The sequence below is a fragment of the Heterocephalus glaber genome, unplaced genomic scaffold, assembly GCF_053883595.1.
Source record: "Heterocephalus glaber isolate CG9 unplaced genomic scaffold, H.glaber_assembly_v1.0 deba00000331, whole genome shotgun sequence".
NCBI classification, from domain to species: domain Eukaryota; kingdom Metazoa; phylum Chordata; class Mammalia; order Rodentia; family Bathyergidae; genus Heterocephalus; species Heterocephalus glaber.
The window spans coordinates 45,398,046-45,417,028 of record NW_028258142.1 but is presented as its reverse complement, the minus strand read 5'-3'; the positions used below and the strand labels follow the sequence as shown (position 1 = coordinate 45,417,028).

The 18,983-nt window shown below is 44.8% G+C and overlaps 1 long non-coding RNA gene and 1 pseudogene across 1 annotated transcript in view; both read right to left on the bottom strand.

The window, feature by feature from the left end:
* Positions 1 to 3,031: 3,031 nt before the first annotated feature.
* Positions 3,032 to 18,983, bottom strand: part of LOC147830118 (uncharacterized) — a 110,228-nt gene continuing 94,276 nt past the window's right edge. Inside the window, exon 3 of the long non-coding RNA XR_015443932.1 lies at positions 3,032 to 3,153. This is a non-coding gene — a long non-coding RNA (uncharacterized LOC147830118). The remainder of the gene's footprint in view (positions 3,154 to 18,983) is intronic.
* Positions 17,690 to 18,235, bottom strand: LOC101710972 (synaptosomal-associated protein 23 pseudogene; annotated as a pseudogene).

Genomic DNA, 18,983 nt, shown 5'->3' with positions numbered 1-18,983 from the left:
GACATCCAGATCCAAACTGTATCACCTGTGTAGTAGTTTCTAAGAACTCAGCACATGATTACTGCTTGTCCCCATGGCCTGGGCTCTACTTTCAGTTCAGTGATGAAAATGGGACTGAGCTGTCCTGGGTGGCTTTGCTCCTTCCCTGACAGGACCATCTTGAACCAGGTGGTTCTTAGATCGTTCTGTGGGTTCGGGTGCTTCGAAGTGCACAGCCTCCTCTTAGCTCAGGACGCAGGCCCAGGAGTATCCCCTGGCCCACCCAGAGTGGTCCGAGGCATTGGTGAGATCAGAGGCCCTGCTGCATCCTAGGTAAGTCTGGGCCTTTCTGGGGCCATTGTAACCAGGAGTGTGGAGAAGCCTCCAGGCAGAAGAACCGCTCAGCCCAAAAGCCACCTAGTGAATGCCAAGCCCAAGCTGGTCCCAGAGGGCACAGGGCAAATGTGACAATTCTGCCTCATAGGAGCCCATACCGACCCACAGATCCTCCCCACCCAGGTAACCACACCAGCTGCATTCCAGTAACTCAGAACTTCTCAGGGAGTGAAAAAGATAACAACACTATTAGGAGCAGAGCTTGCTGAAAGGAAGGCAGGTAGCATTTTGGAGATGCATTGCTGTTCGGCCTTATGGCACATTTGCATTTAAATAGCCTCTTGATCTCTTTTTCTGAACTTTAGAATAATATGGCCTTAAAAGTGCTGACTAATAAGGGTGGTGTTGCTTAATTTTTACTTTAATCTTAACACTGATATATTGTCTTATCCTAGCTGTTCCCCTTCAACTGACATTTGCAAATGCAAGGTTTAAGTTAGCCTTTTTGTTGCTGTTGTTCTTTTTGGTTAAAAATCAGACAGCTCATGGGCTTGAGGGATTGCTCTGAGTGTGGGCTCCCTGGACCACTTAGACTCTGTGGGGCAGCCGGGGGTGCTCTGGGGCTGGTTCATGCTGCCTCTCAAGGGTCAATTATTAAATTTTTAGGCAAGTTGCAGGTCACTTCTTCAACAATTATTATTAAAAACTAAACAATGTGAGCCTACAAGTAAATTATATTTAGAATGAATATTAAAATATTTAAATCTCATTGTTTTGTCATCACTTTACTACTGTGTACTTGTATCTCTCTGAGGCCATGTACAGATTGTATCTCTGTGGTGGAAGGACTAGTAATGGTGTTCAAGCTGGTGACTTGAAATCAGCCAAAGTGGGAGCATTTACAAACCTGTATCCTCTTTTTTTTTTTGAACTGAAGAGATGGTTGTCAACTGTTTATCAGCACACTCCTGGCAACAGCTAGCACAACACAGAGGAGCATGGGCTTTCTTCGAGAAAAAGCCCAAGAAGTCTTTATTTACTCTACACCTCTTCCAGTCCCCCCAATAACCCTACAGGTAGCTTATCTGTTGGCCTCCAGGCAGGACAGTGTCCAGAAGGAAAAATAGCTTCCTTTCACCCTTTGAGGCTTTTTGGCTGGTCTACTATTGGTCCATTTGTTGCTCTATTGCTGTAACAAAATGTTGAGTCTGACTGATTTATAAAGAAAAGCTTTTTATTTAGCTCACAGGTCTTGAGAGCCAGGAGCAGGGCACTGGCATTTGTTTGGTTTCTGGTGAGCCCTCACGGCAGACGGCATCAGGTGAGAGTGGTGAGCAGGTGTGTGCAGAAGAGACAAAACACCAAGGGTAAACTTGTTATACAACCCACTATCATGGTACCTAATCCAGACCTGAGAGAAGCAACCCACTCCTAAGAGAACTAATCCAGCCTCTTGAGAGAGGAGAATGGAGCCTTCATAACCTAATTATCTCCTCAAGGTTCTACAGCCTCTCAAAGTGGTGACATTGGAAATCAGTTTTCAACATGAATTTGAGTGGGAACAAACCATATCCCATATCCAAACTGTAGCATCTATGAATTAAACTGACTTAAGAGAAATTAATAATTTTAACTACATATAAACATGGAAGTTCCATAAGAATATGAGACTCAAAAAAACGGTCAGATGATTAGATCTTATATAACATCCTAAGCTACAGAAAAAAACCCAGGGGTTCAGGCTTCCAGGGGGAGATGGAGGTAAATTATGGGAAGATAAGGGGAGGAAATGTGTGGTGAATAAATAAAGACTGCTGTATTATGCTGATCAAGGTCTCTTGAGTGATAAAATTTATCTTTCCGTAGCTCTCTTCCTGGCACAGATTCCTTTATCTCAAGAATTTCTCTTACTAAAGGGGAATCTTATATTTTATTTTAGGCGTTTGAAGTGGGGGAGAGTTTTTCCTGAACTGACTAGTTTATAAGACCTCAGGCCCACCCTCTCACTCAGGCCTCTGCCCGTCTGTCCTGGGAGCATTCTAGGGCCTCGGCTCAGCGGGTCCTCTCATCCCAAGGCCATTCCATGGTTCCTGTCCCGCACAGAGGCTTCTCTCACCAATGTCTCAGTCACTGGCCACCTCCCAAAATCTCTCTTTACCCTGCAAGGCTCTCTCAATGGGCCAACGCAGGCTCCCTGCTGCCCACCGCATCCATCACCAATGCCCCGTCTGGCTCTAGGTCCTGCCCTGTGCCTCATAGGTCGCCCCTCAGAATAAGGCTTCCAATAGAGGGAAGGAAGAATATTTTTGTTCATGTCAGTTTGATTAAAAACAAAACAAAAGAAAAAACAGAACATTTACCCACTCTTACAGGGGCATGGTGAAGCATCCCTTGTATCAAAAGGGAACCATGGAAATGGCCCAGATGCTAAAAACCCTAGTGTGGAGAGCGAAAGGTTGAAATAACCTTGAGAGACCTCTGAGTCTCTTGAGAACATAATGAATCCTGGATATGCAGCTGGCACAAAAACAAGGATGGTTACTTGTAACGAGAGTGGTTAAATAGAAAGAGTTCGAATGTCTGTAATGCAAGGGAATGTTATTCCCGGAGTTGTAAAGATACATTTGACCTTTTCCCTGGAAAATAATTAGTCGCCCGAATTATGTGCTGAGGAGGGGTTGGGGGGTTGTGGAAAAGGTATATAAAGGGCAATAAAGTGGGAAGAGGGGTCTCTCCTCCGCCTCTCTCCTTTTTCTTTTCCTCAGAGGTTTTGTTTTTCTTTCATCCTCTCCCCTCCTCTCAGGTACTGTTCGACTAGTGACGGCTGGCACCGTCACCCTAGCTCTTCAGCCATGGGCTCCCAGCCTCACTGTGTCTCTTAAACCCTGCTCACCCCACTGAGTCTTCCTATTGCTCTGGCCTCCTCCTCACTCCCTTTCTGAAGCCTGTTTCTGCTTCAGGAACCGTCTGAGGCCATCACTCCCTCTAATTCTTTGTCCCTTAGGAACGAGGGTTACAACTACACACGCAATGGAATAGTTAAAGGGTGGTGTGGGCAGAACACCAAGGTGTCCAGACTGCCAGATCCCGGGGAAGTGCAAGCCCATGAAGCAAAACTTACACAAAAGTCTTGTGACTTTTCAACCCCTTGCCTTCATCCAATACACAAAAAGGCTAGGAGCTGGGATAGTTTCCTTTTCACTCAAGAACAGAGAGCAGCTGAGTAGGACACTTGTGGAGTTGGATTCTGTCCTCTGCAGTTTGGGGGCCACGACAGATGGTGTGTGATACCTGCCTGGAAGGCAAGGGGCCAGCCAGCCACTGCCTCCAGCCCAGGAGCAGCGAGAAATGGGGCGTCCCCCCACCTCCATGTCAGAGAAGAAATTAAAAAGAATCTAGAAGTTCAGGGTGGGCACTTTACCAGGAGAAGCACAGTGCTCGCTCAAGGTTGTAGTAGAGAAGGCACAGCATAGCCTCAGAGCCCCAGCCGCATGGTGAAAAGAAACACAGAGGGCCTTATGAGAAATCATGAGAAGCTTGAAGAAGGCACTTGGGCTTGGGCAGAGTCCCCTTCCAGAACCACTGTCCCTTCTCCTTGCTCTCCTGTGCCAGTCTTCTCCAATTCTAATGTCCAGCAGGTACCCCAGCATTGGTTCCATCTCTCTGCATCCCATTTGCTTCTCTAGGTTATTGCCCCATAGCTGTGACAGCTTCAGGCTCACCCCCCAGCCCAGATTCCTCCTCCTACAGCATTGCCTGTTTTCCATCCTGACTGGGACACTGGGGTGTCTGGTCATCCTCTTAAACCCCAAACACCCAACCCTAAAACTTGCGATTTCTCCCTCAAAACCTGCTCTTCTATTTTCCTCATCTTCCCAGGCAGAAGCCAGAGACCGATCCTTAAGTTGAGCGTGCCTGGTTGACACTCCCTCTAATGGCCACTTGTATCCAGCCATTTCTCACCATCCCGGCCACCCCCACACTCCAGCAGCACCCTCATCTCTTCTCCACATGGCTGGCCTTCAGCTGCCCCTTTGTCCCCTACTCCCACTGACTTATTTTCTATACAACATTCAGGGCGAGTGTTCTGAAACTGTAGATCAAAGTGTGTATCACTCCATGACTTAAACCCTCCAATTACTTCCCACAGCATCCAGAATTAAACAGAGCTCTTTACATGGCTGAGAAGGCCCTATGTCCTCTCATTCCTTTCCACACTCCAGGCGTCTTGTCTGCCTCTCCACACCCATGGTCCCCATGATTCTGCTGTGCTCCATCTCACTTGGGGACACCTCCTCTGAGGAGATTCCTGTACACACTGGTCTTCCATCTGAAATGCTGTTTCCTCAGGTCTCATCCTTCAGGGTACAACTTCCCTGTCTTGCTTTCCATGGAGATTTGTCCCTCTGTCCCACCCTTTTGTTGTCATTGAAACACTTGGTTTTCTTCATAGAATTTTGTATTTTGCTTCTTTCTCATTCCTCCGTCAATCCCACAGCAGACACTGAGAACTGTCCTCGGTGCTGGAGATACAGTAAGAACCCTCGCAGATCCACTACCAGCTCCAGAAGACAGCACCCTGTCTGTTGTGCAGCCTGCAGGCCTGGCTCAGAGAAGGGGTGTAACAAATATTAGTTTAAAAATTTGTTATTTCACTGGTAGATGTATGCAGGGAATAGGTTTGAACTGATTAAAACTGTCTCACCTGTAAAATCTCATAGAAATGGAATATTTGCAAATCAAATAAGCCAACTGGAATATACCAGAAGGCATTTTGGACCCCACAGCGAATCCTATTTAGAGCAAAGAACCCTTTTGTAATGGAAATGATCTGTCGCTTCCTCCTGCTCTTTGTTGTTCTTGCTCAGATGCTTTTTCCTTGGGTTTATGAACTCTCTAAAATTACATGCAAAAAATATGTGTGCACGCATTTTGTATACTTTTTTGAGGCATTCATATCTTCCATTAGATTCTTGAAGGGGTCTGTGACTCCAAAATGATCAGGAGGCAAAGTCTGACCTGTGCCCCCTTTTTCAGTACTGTTTTGATGGGGCCCTTTGCTGGTGAGTCAAGCACACTAATAAATGCCTATTTTTAGAAAACAGCTCTTGATTAGCCACAGATTACACTTAGCCATCATTAAGTGAATCACTGGGTCCTGAAACTCAATGAAACCTCAGATATAAAATCTAAAAGTCCTTTCTAAGACTAAGATGGAAAAAATATTTTCCCACTGTACTTCAAAGAGGATGAAAGCAACAAGTCCAAGAAAAATATGCAAAGCTAGATGTGTTATTCAAAAGCAGGAGAGCCCTTGGAAATCTCCTGTTCAAGGCAAAAGAACTCTCAGCTTCAAGCTTCAACTGGATTTCACAGTGAACTTGACTCAGTCTAAGATGAAGGGTTTCTTCCCCCATAATTAACATTGCAGAGGAATTTTGAGAAGTCACAAGCTCTTAAGCAGCATTCCTTAGGGAAAGACCCAGAGTTCGGGCTCCTTGCCTCTAAGAGTGGGATCCTATTTACCTCCCTCACCCATTCTGCCAACAACTCCGGTGCCCCAGCTGGAGTCATCTTCCATTTCTGTTCCCTCACACGAGTCAAAGACTGGCTCCAGCCATGTCCTTGCAACCCGCCCCCCCTCCCCGGCCAGTGGCACCCTTCTCCTCCCCCTTGCCTAGCCCAGGTCCCTTACTCCAGAGAGTTTCCCAAAGGGGAATAGCTATCACTTCTCCTTCTGAATGCCCATTGCCCTGTGTGCTCTCCCAGGACTTATCTCATGTTTTCATTTTTTCTGTGGGCCCTTCTATCTACCACGTCCTTCTATTTACCCCACAGAATAAGTAGAGAGGAAGAGGACCAGCCTAGGGTCTATACTGGGTCAAGTTAAGCCACCTCCCTAACCCTCCCAGGGCCATATCTGACCCTACAGTGGGCCAGCCCTAACCAAGTTGCCCAGCTAGCTGATTCCTCAGGTATAGAAGCAGGCTCATCTACAGAAGCCCTGGAATTCCTGAAGGGTAGAGAAAAAGACAAAACAGGAAGAAGAGGAGGGAGCAATTTACATTGGTAGTTGGGGCTGTCCTCTACCCTCCCTTTTTAAATGGTCTTTACAAGGTTTATGATATTTTCAAAGAGTCTAAAGGTTGGACTGCCTTGAAGTCTGAAGACTTTGAGGTTGAACTCCCCTAAGTCCTCCTGGTATTAGAATTTAGCACAGGTCTGGGGAAACCAGGGCATTTTTGCATAGCCCACAAGACTAAAGGCTATATACTTCAGGAGCATTTTGGCTTTCATTTTGTTTCATTCATTTTCTATTACTGATAATTTCAAACATATGAAAAAGAACTAATAGAAGGACAAACCACTAAATACCCACAAGCCAGTTTCGACAACCCTGCTTATGTCAATCTTGATTCATCTTTAGTAGTCACCCAAAGGATTATTTTGAAGCACATTCCAAAAGTCATAGCATTTACCTGTAAATATCCCCATATGAATCTCCCAAAGATAATAAATCTTTTAGGTAAATAAGCACAATATAATTATCATATCAAAAATTTTGGCAATAATTCCCTCATATTATCAAATGTACCACCAATATCCCTCTTTCCTTGACTGTTTCATAAGCAGCTTTATTTTTAGGGTTTGAATAAATCAGGATGCAGATAAGATCTACATTTTGCTACCGGTTAATGTTCACAAATCTTTTTCCATGTATCTAACCCTTCCAACTCTTGTTTTTTCCTTTGTAATTTGTTGGTTGGAGAATATGCTTCACCTTTGTGTATTTTCTTCATTTCTTCCTTTGCTTTTGCCTCCTCTGAGATTCTTGCTTTTTCTTGCTTTGTTTCTGACTTCCCTCAGATATTTGTGGGGCTTTAAGCACCAACCGAGAGGAGAGAAATATTTAAGAGGCTCTGTTTGCTGGTGGGCTCAGGGCTGGTGGGCTTTCTTGCAGCAGGTCAGGCAGGGAGGCCAAGAGGGAACAGTGAGGGTAGGCAGGAGGAGAGCGCTGAGGGCAGGTGACAGGAAGGTATGGGACAAGTACTGGAGGAGAGTGGCCGCCGGGTAGCAGAGAGGACCAAAGGCCTTTCTGGTGAGCTTGTGAGCTGAGGTTGTTTCCTACTGGGGTTTCTTTATTACCTGGCAAAGGGTAAATGTTTGGCTACGAGATTTGCTCCAAGCCAGGTGGAGGAAGGATTCAAGAATCTGGCTGTTATCCCATCATTGTTGAATTCTCTTCTTCTGGAGAATACATCCCTTCCCCAGCAGGGCCTACTGTCCCCGGGCCTCAGCTCCCTACCTCAGGAGACTCAGTCCCCTGTGTCAGCTCTGATCTCTCCAGGAGCCTTGTCTTAGGCTATTTTGTGCTGTTACAACAGAATATCTGAGGCGGGATAATTTATAAGGAAAAGAAATTTATTTTTCCCAGTTCTGAAGGCTGTGAAGTCCAGTATTAAGGTGCTGGCATTGGTGGGGGTCTTCTTGCTATGCCATAAAACAGCAGAGGCTGTGAGGGTGGCCTAGCTGCCATATCTGCCACTCCATTGATCAACACTGATTCACCTGATCTGGCTAGTTAGGCAGGTTTCACATTGCTCCCTCACAGCTCCATGAGTATCTTTCCCAAAGCTACGCACTTGGTGGAAGAAGACAGACCTTCCTCAATAGAAGAGGACTGTTCCTTGCTCAAGGGTAACCAAGTAGCTGTGATTCCCTGCTAGAACCTCCAAGCAAGCTCTCAAGATGCGTAACATGGCAGACAGCACCACGTGGGGGAGGGAAAGGGAGCATGCAAAGTCGGGTCCTTCTTCCTCTTCTCATAAAACTATTGAGGCCTCCTCACTCATGACCCTATCTAACCATAGTTGCCTCCTAAAGGCCTCACTTCCAAATACCATCAGCATGTAATCTTGGAGATTCAGTTTCCAATACATGGCCTTTGGGAAGACATATTCCAGCCATAATAATACCCTCCCACCCTTGGCTGCCCACACTGTGCGGCAGAGGTGGGGGAGTCCTGGGTGGGTGACTGTTGATGTTCATCAATCGAAGGCCACAGGGAGCACATCTGTAGACCAAAACACCTGGACTTATGGGCTTGCTGCAGTGAAGGAGACTCCATGATAGAGATCCATGGGCATCTCAGGAAGAGCACCAGGAAAGACCTAGAACTGCACTTGAGCTCAGTGGGTTGGCAGCTGGGAAGTGGGGACCTATCCTGTGATAACTTCCTGAATGTTATCCAGGAGTTGCGAGTAATAAAGAGGGTGAAAGCTGTAATCAGGGGAAAAGCCACAGTCGCTACTGAGTTAGCCAGACATGGGGTCTATTCATTTTTCAGATTTAGATACTGTTCTTGTCTGTGCCAGTGCTCGGTATGGTAATAGACTGGTATCATTCTTGTCTCCGTCTTTCATAGTCACTGAATGGCATTGTCTGATGTAGGTGCTGTGTAAAATTGTTTTTCTTCAACAGGAAAGTGTCAAGCCCCAAGGGCGAGTGCCCTGCCAGCTCCTGGCTCCCAAGAACTGGATGTTGCTCTCACAGGTTCTACCTGTACCTGTGCTTCTGACCCCCGGAGCCTCTGTGTGGAGTCCCCTAGCTGTTGGCTCATGTGGCTGCCCCGACAGGTCTCTGCCAGGTCTCTGCTCGAAGCTCAGCTCCCTCTGCTGTGCTGTCAGTCACCACTCAGAGGCCTGGTTTCCTTTCCTTTCGGCTGTGGTTCCTTAGCCGGACACATTGCCTTTGGGGCTTATTGTGTGTCTTGTCCCTTTATGATCACTTTAGAGGACTTCAGCGAGGGAGCAGAAACAGGAGTTTGTATCCTTACAGCTTGTTTTACTGGAAGTCCTTTCTAACTTTCAGCTCTTCCGATTTCTCACAAAATTGCTCCTCAGTGAAATTCTTCTGTCTTTTGTGAGAAGATGCCAGATATTTACGTTCAACAAATCCCTTAACAAAATGGGGGAAAGCTGCATACCATAGGCTGACACACATGAAGAAAGTTCCAGTTCCTTTAATTAAGGAAAATTTTCTTTCTTTTTTCTTTGTGGTAGTGGGGATCAAACCCAGCAGTGCTCTACCACTGAGTTATCTCCCCAGTCCTTTTAATTTTGAAACACAGTCTCCCCAAATTGCCCAGGCTGGGCTTGAACTCCCGGTACTCCTGCCTCCGTCTCCGTCAGTGCTAGGGTTACAGGCATACATCTCCATGTCTGGCAAAACTGTTTTTCTGAATGTAGTCTACTTTATCTTCTGACTCTGCACTAAAGCTGGAGCATTCTAGTGGGGTCTCATGGATTCACTTGTTTTCCTAAGTGGATTTCCCATGCCTGGGTGACTTTGTTCCTTTGATGTCTGGAGCAGTCAGCATATGTGCTGCTCACAGACTGTCCAGGTAGAAAATAGACACTTTAATAAGAACTGTACTTTTCATCTGTGAGGTTCAGTATTTTTAATTAGCGTGTTGGGCAGCTACTTGTCTCCTTCTTTAAGGTATAAATTATTAATGGCCACAGAGAAGAAACGTCCATTTAATGTAGTGACATGCCTAAATCGTCTGTCTCAGCAGCTCAGCTTTGCTCAGTAGTACTCTGTGAAGAAATAATGGCAATAATACAAAAGAATCATCATTAGGATGCCATCCCAGGGAGCCAGGGCTGCTCCACTAGGATAATAATCGCATGTCCCTGGGAAGGCATGAAGTGGAGGAAGCAACGTTGCGATGCTCTGGAGAAGGAAGACAGCACTGGGGTGGGAGGTCAGGCTCCCTCTTTGCACACCTCAGTGTTTAATGGGGATCTTGGCAGTCTGGTCAGGTGGGGCAGAAAACAGCAAGTGTGAGAGCAGCATGGAATGTCTGTGACCAAGTCCATTTATGACACCTTTTTCAGAGTCTTGTTCCTGTATACACCATTATATTTTTTGAACAGTTGTATTTGCGTGTAGGCTGGGGTTTGTTCATGGAAGTGAATATGACCTCTGAAGAAAGAGAGCATGTACTGACCAGTCAGCTTTCACCACGGTGACAAATTAACCAACAAAATCACTGTTATTTTTGGCTCATGGCTTCAGTCTGTGGTCTGCGGACTCCATTACCTTTAGGCCTGTGGCGAGGCAGAACAGCAGGGTGGAAGGGTGTGGTGGAGGAAAGCTGCTCACCTCCTGCCAGCCTGGAGGCAGAGGAAGCGTCTTCAAAGGCACAACCTGGCCCCCACCCAGTGACCCACCTCTTCCAACTAAGCTCCACCTCTGAGCTTGTACCACCTTACCAGAGCGCCACCTGCTGGGCACGAAGCCCTCAACACGGGAGCACTTAGCGGACGTTACAGATTAGTTTGCAGTCTGTTCAAGGCCAACCCTATAAATGCGTTGACTGATGAGGTTTACACAGATGGGGCAGTTTCGCCTCTCAACAGCTCAGTTTAGCTGGTGAGAAGTCAGAAAAGCTGCTGATGCGTGATACAATTAGGGAGCCGTGGCAGGGAGTGATGAAGTCAGAGGTTCTGACTCAGCTCAGGGGCCCCTCCTCCCGGAAACCTTCCTCAACCTCCACACTGCCCTCTTGGGTCATATCCAGGGACCTGCTGTGTGTCTGCCGTCCATGCTAGAGGGCAAGAACAAGCTAGAAACGTGTTAGCTTACTCCACTTCCTCTGGATAAATCCTTCCCAGACTCACCCAATGCCCGGCTGTGCCCTCCCTCGTGGCTGCCTGGCCCTGCCGCGAGAACTCTGTGAGAGGGGCGTGTTTCGTGGATACACAGAGCGTGAAAGCAGCAGCTGATTGGGGCCGAGGGTTTACTACAAATGAAGAAAACAAACAAGGAACAGGGGGTAAAGTTTGGGAGATGGCAGCCTGGCCTGGGGGTGGGGTGGGGCACTTGATGACAAGCCCCTCCCGGAGCTCCCTCCCAGGAAGCACAGTTACTGCTGAAGGCCAAAGGTCGGTGCTGTTGGAGGAGTGAAGCCCGAGAGGCGGGCAGTGCCTCATTTTAAACTTAAAGCCTATTTGTGGCTAAGGCATGGGGAAGAGAAAGCATTCAGAAGAAAAGTCTCCCTGGGTCTGCGCCCTGCATAGTCTAGTTTGTGGCTCCGAGTTGGACTCCTCCACTCAAGTCCCAAATGTACAATTCCCAGTGTGTTGTTAAGCTGTCTGTGCTTCAGTTAAACCTTCTGTAAGAGGAGATGACTAAGAACTCATTGAATTGGTTGTTTTGAAGACTATTAAAAGGTCAATGCCTATGAAGAGCCCAGAACAGTGCCTGGTCAATCCACCCAGCCAATGTGGATTGAACACCTGCTATGTGCAGCACTAATGCCAAGTTTTCTACATGTGTTCATTCACCTGAACCTTTTAAGCCCCAACTAGGTCAGTACTTTCATTAGTATCATTCCCACTTTACAGATGTGGAAACTAAGACACATCACCTGTGCATCTTTCCCAAGATCGCACAGTAAGAAGTGGCAAAGCCAGCGGTTGAATCTGGCGCCAGAATCCCTCTCCTAACCAGCCCTGCTGCTTCTGTAAAATGCTCTTTTTATCAATATGAAGGCATCTGTTGTGGGTTGAATGGTGTCTCCCTAAAAGGGATTATTGAAATCCTAACCTTCAGTACCTGATTCTGACTGTTTGGAAAAAGGGTCCCTGCGGATGTAATCAAGATGAAATGAGCTCAGACTGGATTAGGAGGGAGACTAATGCAAAAACTCTAAGAGAGAAATTTGGGCTTAGACACAGAGAACTGCGTGTGATGATGAGGCAGAGATTCAAGTGTATCTACAAGCCTGAGAACACAGGGATTTCTGGCAGCTGCCCTAGTGTTGAAGGGGGTGAGCGAAGAGGAGAGGAGAGAGAGAACAGCCCTGCCAAAGCCTTGATTTTAGATTCTATCCTACAGAAGTGTGACAGAATAAATTTCTCTTGTTTTAAGTCACCAGATTTGTAGTATTTTGCTTCAGCAGGTTTAGGAATCTAATATAGTACCTAAGTGTATCCAGATGTGTATTTCTGTAGAAACCAGCTCTTTGGGGAGCATAAATGTCGAGCTCTAATGTGATACATGGTTAGTTAGGTAGACCTATGTGCAATGCCTAGCCAAAGTTGAAGCAGTGGGTAATATATTCGTTAAGAGCTACAGATAAGGCCTGTCTGAATAGGAACCTTTGAGAAATGAGATTCTTTATGGGCTGATGGAATTCAGGTTAGAGATCAAACACGTCTGGATCAGATTTGTCAGCCTGGTGGACAAAGATGGAGAATAGAGTGACATCCACTCATACTTAGATATGAAATGTCCCTAGTTTGAGTCTCTGTGTTGCCTCTAGACAGGGAGCAGGAGGGGTCAACATCCCATGGCCTCCTGCTGAATGGACCCTCCTTTCCCTGGCCAAGTGTCTGGAGCGGAGTTCCACTCATTGGATTTTTTTTTTTTTTTTAACCTGAAACTTGTGCCCAAAGTCTCAGCTCTGCTAAGACTCCTGAATCCAACCCCCAAAGAATCACCAGTCACCCCTCTCCAGTGCACAGCCCTGATCAAGCATTTACTTACAAAGGGCCTTGTAGAAAACCTGTCCCATTTATAGTTCTTCTTCTTTCAACAACCCCGTGAAAATGGTCTGCCCAAAGTCACCTGCTGGAATTTAGACTATGGACCACCAATGACTGAGCTGTTTTTCTGGGGCCACCCTATCCCCACGGAACTCTGTTCCAAAGGAAAGTCTCTCTCCATCACTGCACTCAAACTGTCAACAGGACATTTTGGAAAACATAGCAGAAGCTGAATATGCGAACAGACAGTGGCCAGACTATACTTGACAATGGAATTCTGACCTACAATTTCCACAGCAACCAGCCTGCAAAGCAAGTCACACCCTCCATAGCAGTCGGCCCAGATGGGTCAGCACATGGCAGGGAGTCAGTTTCCCAGTTGTTATCCCCGCACCTCTGAAACTCAAAGAAAGCCAAATGTGTGCCCGAAACCAGTCATACAAAATCTGGCCACCTCTAGACAGCCAGTATCCAACTTCCCCCACCAATGGATTCCATCCAGAGCACACCTGAAACCTCCCCTCCTCCCCACCGGCCCTGGTCTCTGCCAGTGCAACTCATGGTGGGGCTCTGAAAGCACAGCTTCTGCCTCTTCTCACTTGCGTGATCATTATTTATTTCCACGTGTGTCTAAATCTGTTAAGAATATTTCACGTATCCAAGTGGTCAGATAGCTGGAGATGAAACCTACCAAATGAACAGTTTCTGTATGGTAATACCATGCATAGCCTCAGGCGAGGAAAGCAAACTCGGTAAATGAAAATTCCATTTTACACTAAAATAGATTCTCTCCTTTTAAGGAGAATTGATTAAATCCTGTCTCCACTGCTACCTTTGAAATATTGCTTGCCTCACCGCCCCACCCATCCCATAGGACCTCTCACAGCAGGAAGGAGAAACGGTACAGGGCGGAGTGGAGCTGGGGGCTCATTTTTGTCACTTCTGTTTGACCAAGAAGTGAGAACAGGTTGGTGTTGTGCAAACAGCAGGACTCATGGCATGTTCCCTAGAGAGAGGAGGGGTACAGTGCACCTCTAGAGAATCCCCTAAATCCAAAGGGACGATTCAAGCAGGGGAAGCCATTGCTCAGTGAGATCTCAGGTGTCCTGCTCTAAAAGAAATCTACTGAGCAGATGTAATCTAAAAATCTCGACAGGACCGGAAGACTATGTCTCAAAGTGGGAAGGCAGGGCCTGCAACTCATAGCTGGACAGCACTTCTATGAAAAGAACAGAGGGACACTAAATGTGGTGTTAGCGGAGGTCATTCTCAGTGAAGAGTCATAGGTGTCTTCTGTTTTGATTTAATTTTATTGTGGTTTTGTCTTAATTTTCTGGTAGTTTTGCTTTTTGCTTCGTGTTGATTTTTGTACTGGGCATCAAACCCAAGGCCTCTGCACTAAACTATATCCCCAACCCCTTTTTTATTTTTTAATTTTGAGACAGGGTCTCACTAAGTCACTAAGTGACCCAGGCTGGGTTTGAACTTGAGACCCTCCTGCCTCAGCCTCCTACAGCTGTGCACCACCACATCTAGTTTCTGTGTTCTTTTTTCCTGTGTTTTCTATGCCTTCTAGAAGAAATGCCTACAACATCTGGAATTAGAGAAATTATCCTTAAGAATATGAACTTTGGGAAGGGAATTTAGCTCAGTGGCACTGTGCCTGCCTCTCAAGGACAAGGTTCTAAGTTCAATCCCCAATACCGAAAAAAGAAAAGAGAAAGAGAAGAATATGAACTTTGGGGAAGGAGGGAAGATGGTTTATCTTTCAAGACTCCTTGAAGTGATGGCATAAAAGCCACCACAGAAAAGATTGTTATTGAAAGATAAGCTATAAACTTGGAAAATGTTACCGTAAGAAACTATCTTGCAACATATAAAACATGTTGAAACTTGGGATAGTAAAGAATTTGTCAGCATCTCCAGTGCTAGAAATCATAGTGGGTACACTTTTTTGTTTTGTTTTGTGTTTTTGAGACAAAGTCTCACTAAGTAGTCCAGGCTGGCTTTGAATGCAGCGATTGTCCTGCCTCAGCCTCCTGAGTACTGGGATTACAGGCATGCACCAGCACAGCTATCAACACGCTTCTGACTCTGGGTTCTTGCACTGGCTGTTCCCTCTGTCCCAACACCCTTCCCCTAGTCTTCTGCCTGACATCCTTTCTCGCTTCTTCAGGTCTCAGCTCCAGTGCTTCTCAGGCTGGTCTCTATAGAAAAGCAGCCCCACATGTAAACCCATGTGTTTTCTGTGTGTTGTCTTCCTCTCACCAGAGAAGCATCTCCCTGACACCAGGAATTAGACCTGTTTTGTTCCTTGTTGTGCTCCTGAGGCTGGAAACAGGAGTAATAGGTTCTCATTAAGGACTTGTTGGATGAACAAATGAATAAAGTCAGCTAGGGCTTCAGGGGTGGAATGCGTTTATTTCCTGATGCTGAACCATTCCTGAGGATGACATGTGCCTTGGACTCTGAGCAAAGCAATGGCCTTGGTCATTTTGTTGCTGGCGAGCTCTTTTAGCCCATGAGAAGTGGCCTATAGAACACTGAATGCAGCTCATAAATGTCAACTCCTACGGAAAGGAACCAGAGTTCCTTAGAGAAATGGTTGATTTCATGTCTGTAACTCAAAGTGTAAAAGAGGAGCCTGGGATACTTTGTCATGTCTGAAAACAAGGAGCACTCAAAGATGACCAGGGTAATGACAAAAAAGACCCAAGAGTCAACTCAAAGCAACCCCCAGTGCCAAAGATGAGACCATTTGAATAACGATGACAGTGTCTTTAATGATGACAATGTCAAAGTCTGAGTTCATATTGATACTCAAAAAAATCCAAAACTAAACAAAATTAATTGGTCACCTTGGGAGATTGCTAAAGCACAAATTTCTTATTCTGCGTATTGATAAAAGGAAGAAAATCAAGCATTTTTCTTGTTTTCCTTTACAGATTGTATTTCAAGATGACTGGTTTAAGAGATAATGTTTCTCTCTATGGAAAGCCATCCAAGCTAATAAATGAAGAAGCAATGAGGTAATTAGAAAATCACCATTTTGCGAATCCCAGCAAAATAATGGACGGAGATAGGAATAATTAATGGCTGCTCGTTATTAAGTAAAAGCCAATGGAAGACGTTATAATGGAGGGAACAAAGTGAGCAACTGAAGTCACTAATCAATGTCAGTCATGTCACAAAAAGTAAGTGTCTTGGGCTGATGCAATGGAAACACAGAGCACCACCAGGAAATAATCTTGCATGTGTGTGGACACACACACACACACATACACAGGTCATGCACATGTTTGAATCTAATAGTGTTTGACCAACTCCAATGAGATAGGAACTGGCAGGAGTAGAGGAATAGTCCCAGGAAGCAATAGGCCACATTCAGAAATGTGGAAAATTTTTTTTCTTTTTCTTTTTTGGTACCACGGATCGAACTCATGACCTTGCAATTGCAAGGCAGGTGCGGTGTCACTGAGCTAAATCCCCAACTCATTGTGGAAGTTTCTACAGGACAAATGAGTCAGTTTCTCCACAACCACATAGTTTTTGTTTTTGTTTTTTTAAACCAAAGGTGTAATTTCCAAACCATTTTTAGTATGACAGGATAAATTCATTCTAACTTTTTAAACATATAAAGATAGAGAAAACTCAAAGAAATCTGTTTATCTACCTGAGATCAAAATAAGCTTTCTTTTTCCTATCTAAACATAATTCGTAGCATTGAGATGAATCTGAATTCACGTATTTTGTCAAACTTTTCCTCCCAAAATTTAAGCTTTGCTTTAGAGATTCTTGTGTTACACATATATATTTACATTTTTTCTTCAAAGACTAATGACAAGTTTATGTGATTAATGTCTGTAACAGTACTGTGAAACTACTACTACTAGCATGAACATAAAAAGCCAGTCATCTGTATAATGTGCAGTATGAATTGGGATCACAGGACCTATGTACATGTATTCATTTCTAGAGTTCAAAATTAGGCTTTCTTTCTCTCTCACTCTTTTTTTTTTTGTTGCCGGAGATCGAACTCGGGACCTTGCTCTTCGAGGCAGGCGGTAGAACCACTGAGGTAAATCCCTGGCCCCAAAGCCTACTTTTTAAAAATCTCATTCTATTCTACTCTTTGAGGCAAGGGTTACAAAATAGTGATGTAAGATAAAGATATTGTGTATAAAAGTTCCAAAATCAAGCATTATCCCCAATTGGCAAAAACTGCCACTTAAATAAAAAACTAAACATGACTACATCGTTATAGTAGCTGTGCAACTTTTTGATTTGCAGCCTGCATACTTTTACTGAGGTAACAACCTCTTCTCTCTTGTCCTTCACCTATTACAAAGCAAAGCCAAAAACAAAAAATACCTCTGCAGCTGCCTTCTTTCCTGCTGTCTTTGGCAATGCTTCCAAATCTTGAAAGCAAAAGAGCCTGCTGAGGTGAAAGGATGATACTTCTTCTTTCGTACTAGATGTGATATATGAAAACCCATCTAAGAGTATGAATAGAAAAAATAGTGCAGGGGCCAGGGATTTAGCTCAGTGGTTCCGCCGCCTGCCTCGCAAATGCAAGAACCCGAGTTCGATCCCTAGTACAAAAAAAAAAAAAAAAAAAAGAAAGAAAAGAAAAATTAGTGCAGGCTGAGCACCCTCAAGAGAAACAGAAAATAAGGTAGGGAGGCTGTTACGCCACTGGCCCTTCTACGTTATCCCTGATTAGCTCAGTGTGAGATCAAAATTTCCAACTCTGAAAAGGCAGTTGCTCAGGAGGAGCAGCTAGAGAAGTGAAGAAATACTAAGGAAGTACAGCAGTAGCTTTAGCTGTCAGTGAGTTTCTTTGCTCTGATATCAATGTCAATACAATCTTAGCTGGTGTCAGCCTTTCCTGTGATCTGGTCTAGTTGTCGATTTTGAGCTTCAATTTCATTGCCTGTGTTCAAGGCCATGTTCTTTAAATTTCCCAGGATATTGCCCTCTTGAGTCCTGTACTCTTCTACCTCATCTTCTCTGGTATCATTAGTTATACTTTTGATGTATCTGCTGCCAACTACTCCTTTTGTGACTTGGACTGGTTGCTTCATAGCACATTGCCGGGTGAGTTGCCACGCTGCCGTGTAGGCCTTGACAGATTCAAAGTTCTTTGTCCTGTTACATGGACAAACACAGAGGCCACAGTACTTGTTGAGTTCTATAGAGTCTTCTCTGTCTCTCTCTTGTTTTTATTTATCTGGTCTATGCCTTTTTCTATGCGGTTTAGTTGTCCCCCTTGTTCATCCAACACAGCGATGGTCTTGATTCCTGCACCCAAGACTCAATGGCTAAACCCAGGATTTCCTTATACTCTCCAGAGACTCATCAGTAAATTGGTTACAAATCAAAATTCAGGCATAGTGGTGGAAATGTGGATGTTCGAGAGGTTCTGGTCATTCCTCACCACATGGTTTAAACAAAAGAGAGAGAGAGACCAAAAAAAAGAGAGAGAGAAGACACTCCTTGTTTAATGATAGAGTTGCTGAGTAGGTCGTTAGTGAACTAGTTCACATGAGGAACTGTATATAGTATGTGGATTACAATATTCAGAACAAAAAAATAGCCGAAGGAAACTCCAACTTGATGACTTTGTTTTTATTTGCATAACTTCTACATGCAGTACTGTAATGTATACAGAACATAGAACTACAGAACTCTTCTGTACAGTACAATCAGCAAGAACTGTAGTACTATAATGTAGAAGAAACCACCATGAGGCCACTTTGCTGCTCACGTTCCTCTGACATGAGTCCAAATCCGGGTCATAAGTCCAAGTGGCAGGTTGTTAAGTCCAAACAGTCGTTAAATAGATAGGTCGTTCACGAGGAATATCTGTATAAGCAAGGGAAGGAAATATTGAGCCAAAGAGACTTGAATAGATCAACCTAATATGGGGTACACCGCTTACTTACATCCTGGCTTGAACAAAACAATTACTAAAATATGTATTTCAGATAATCAAGAAAAATTGAATATAAACCAAGTATTAGCTACTATTACATATTTTATTCTGTTGCATGGGGTTAGAGTTCTTAAATTATTACTTTTAGAGCTACATATTGAAGTCTTTGCATGTGAAAT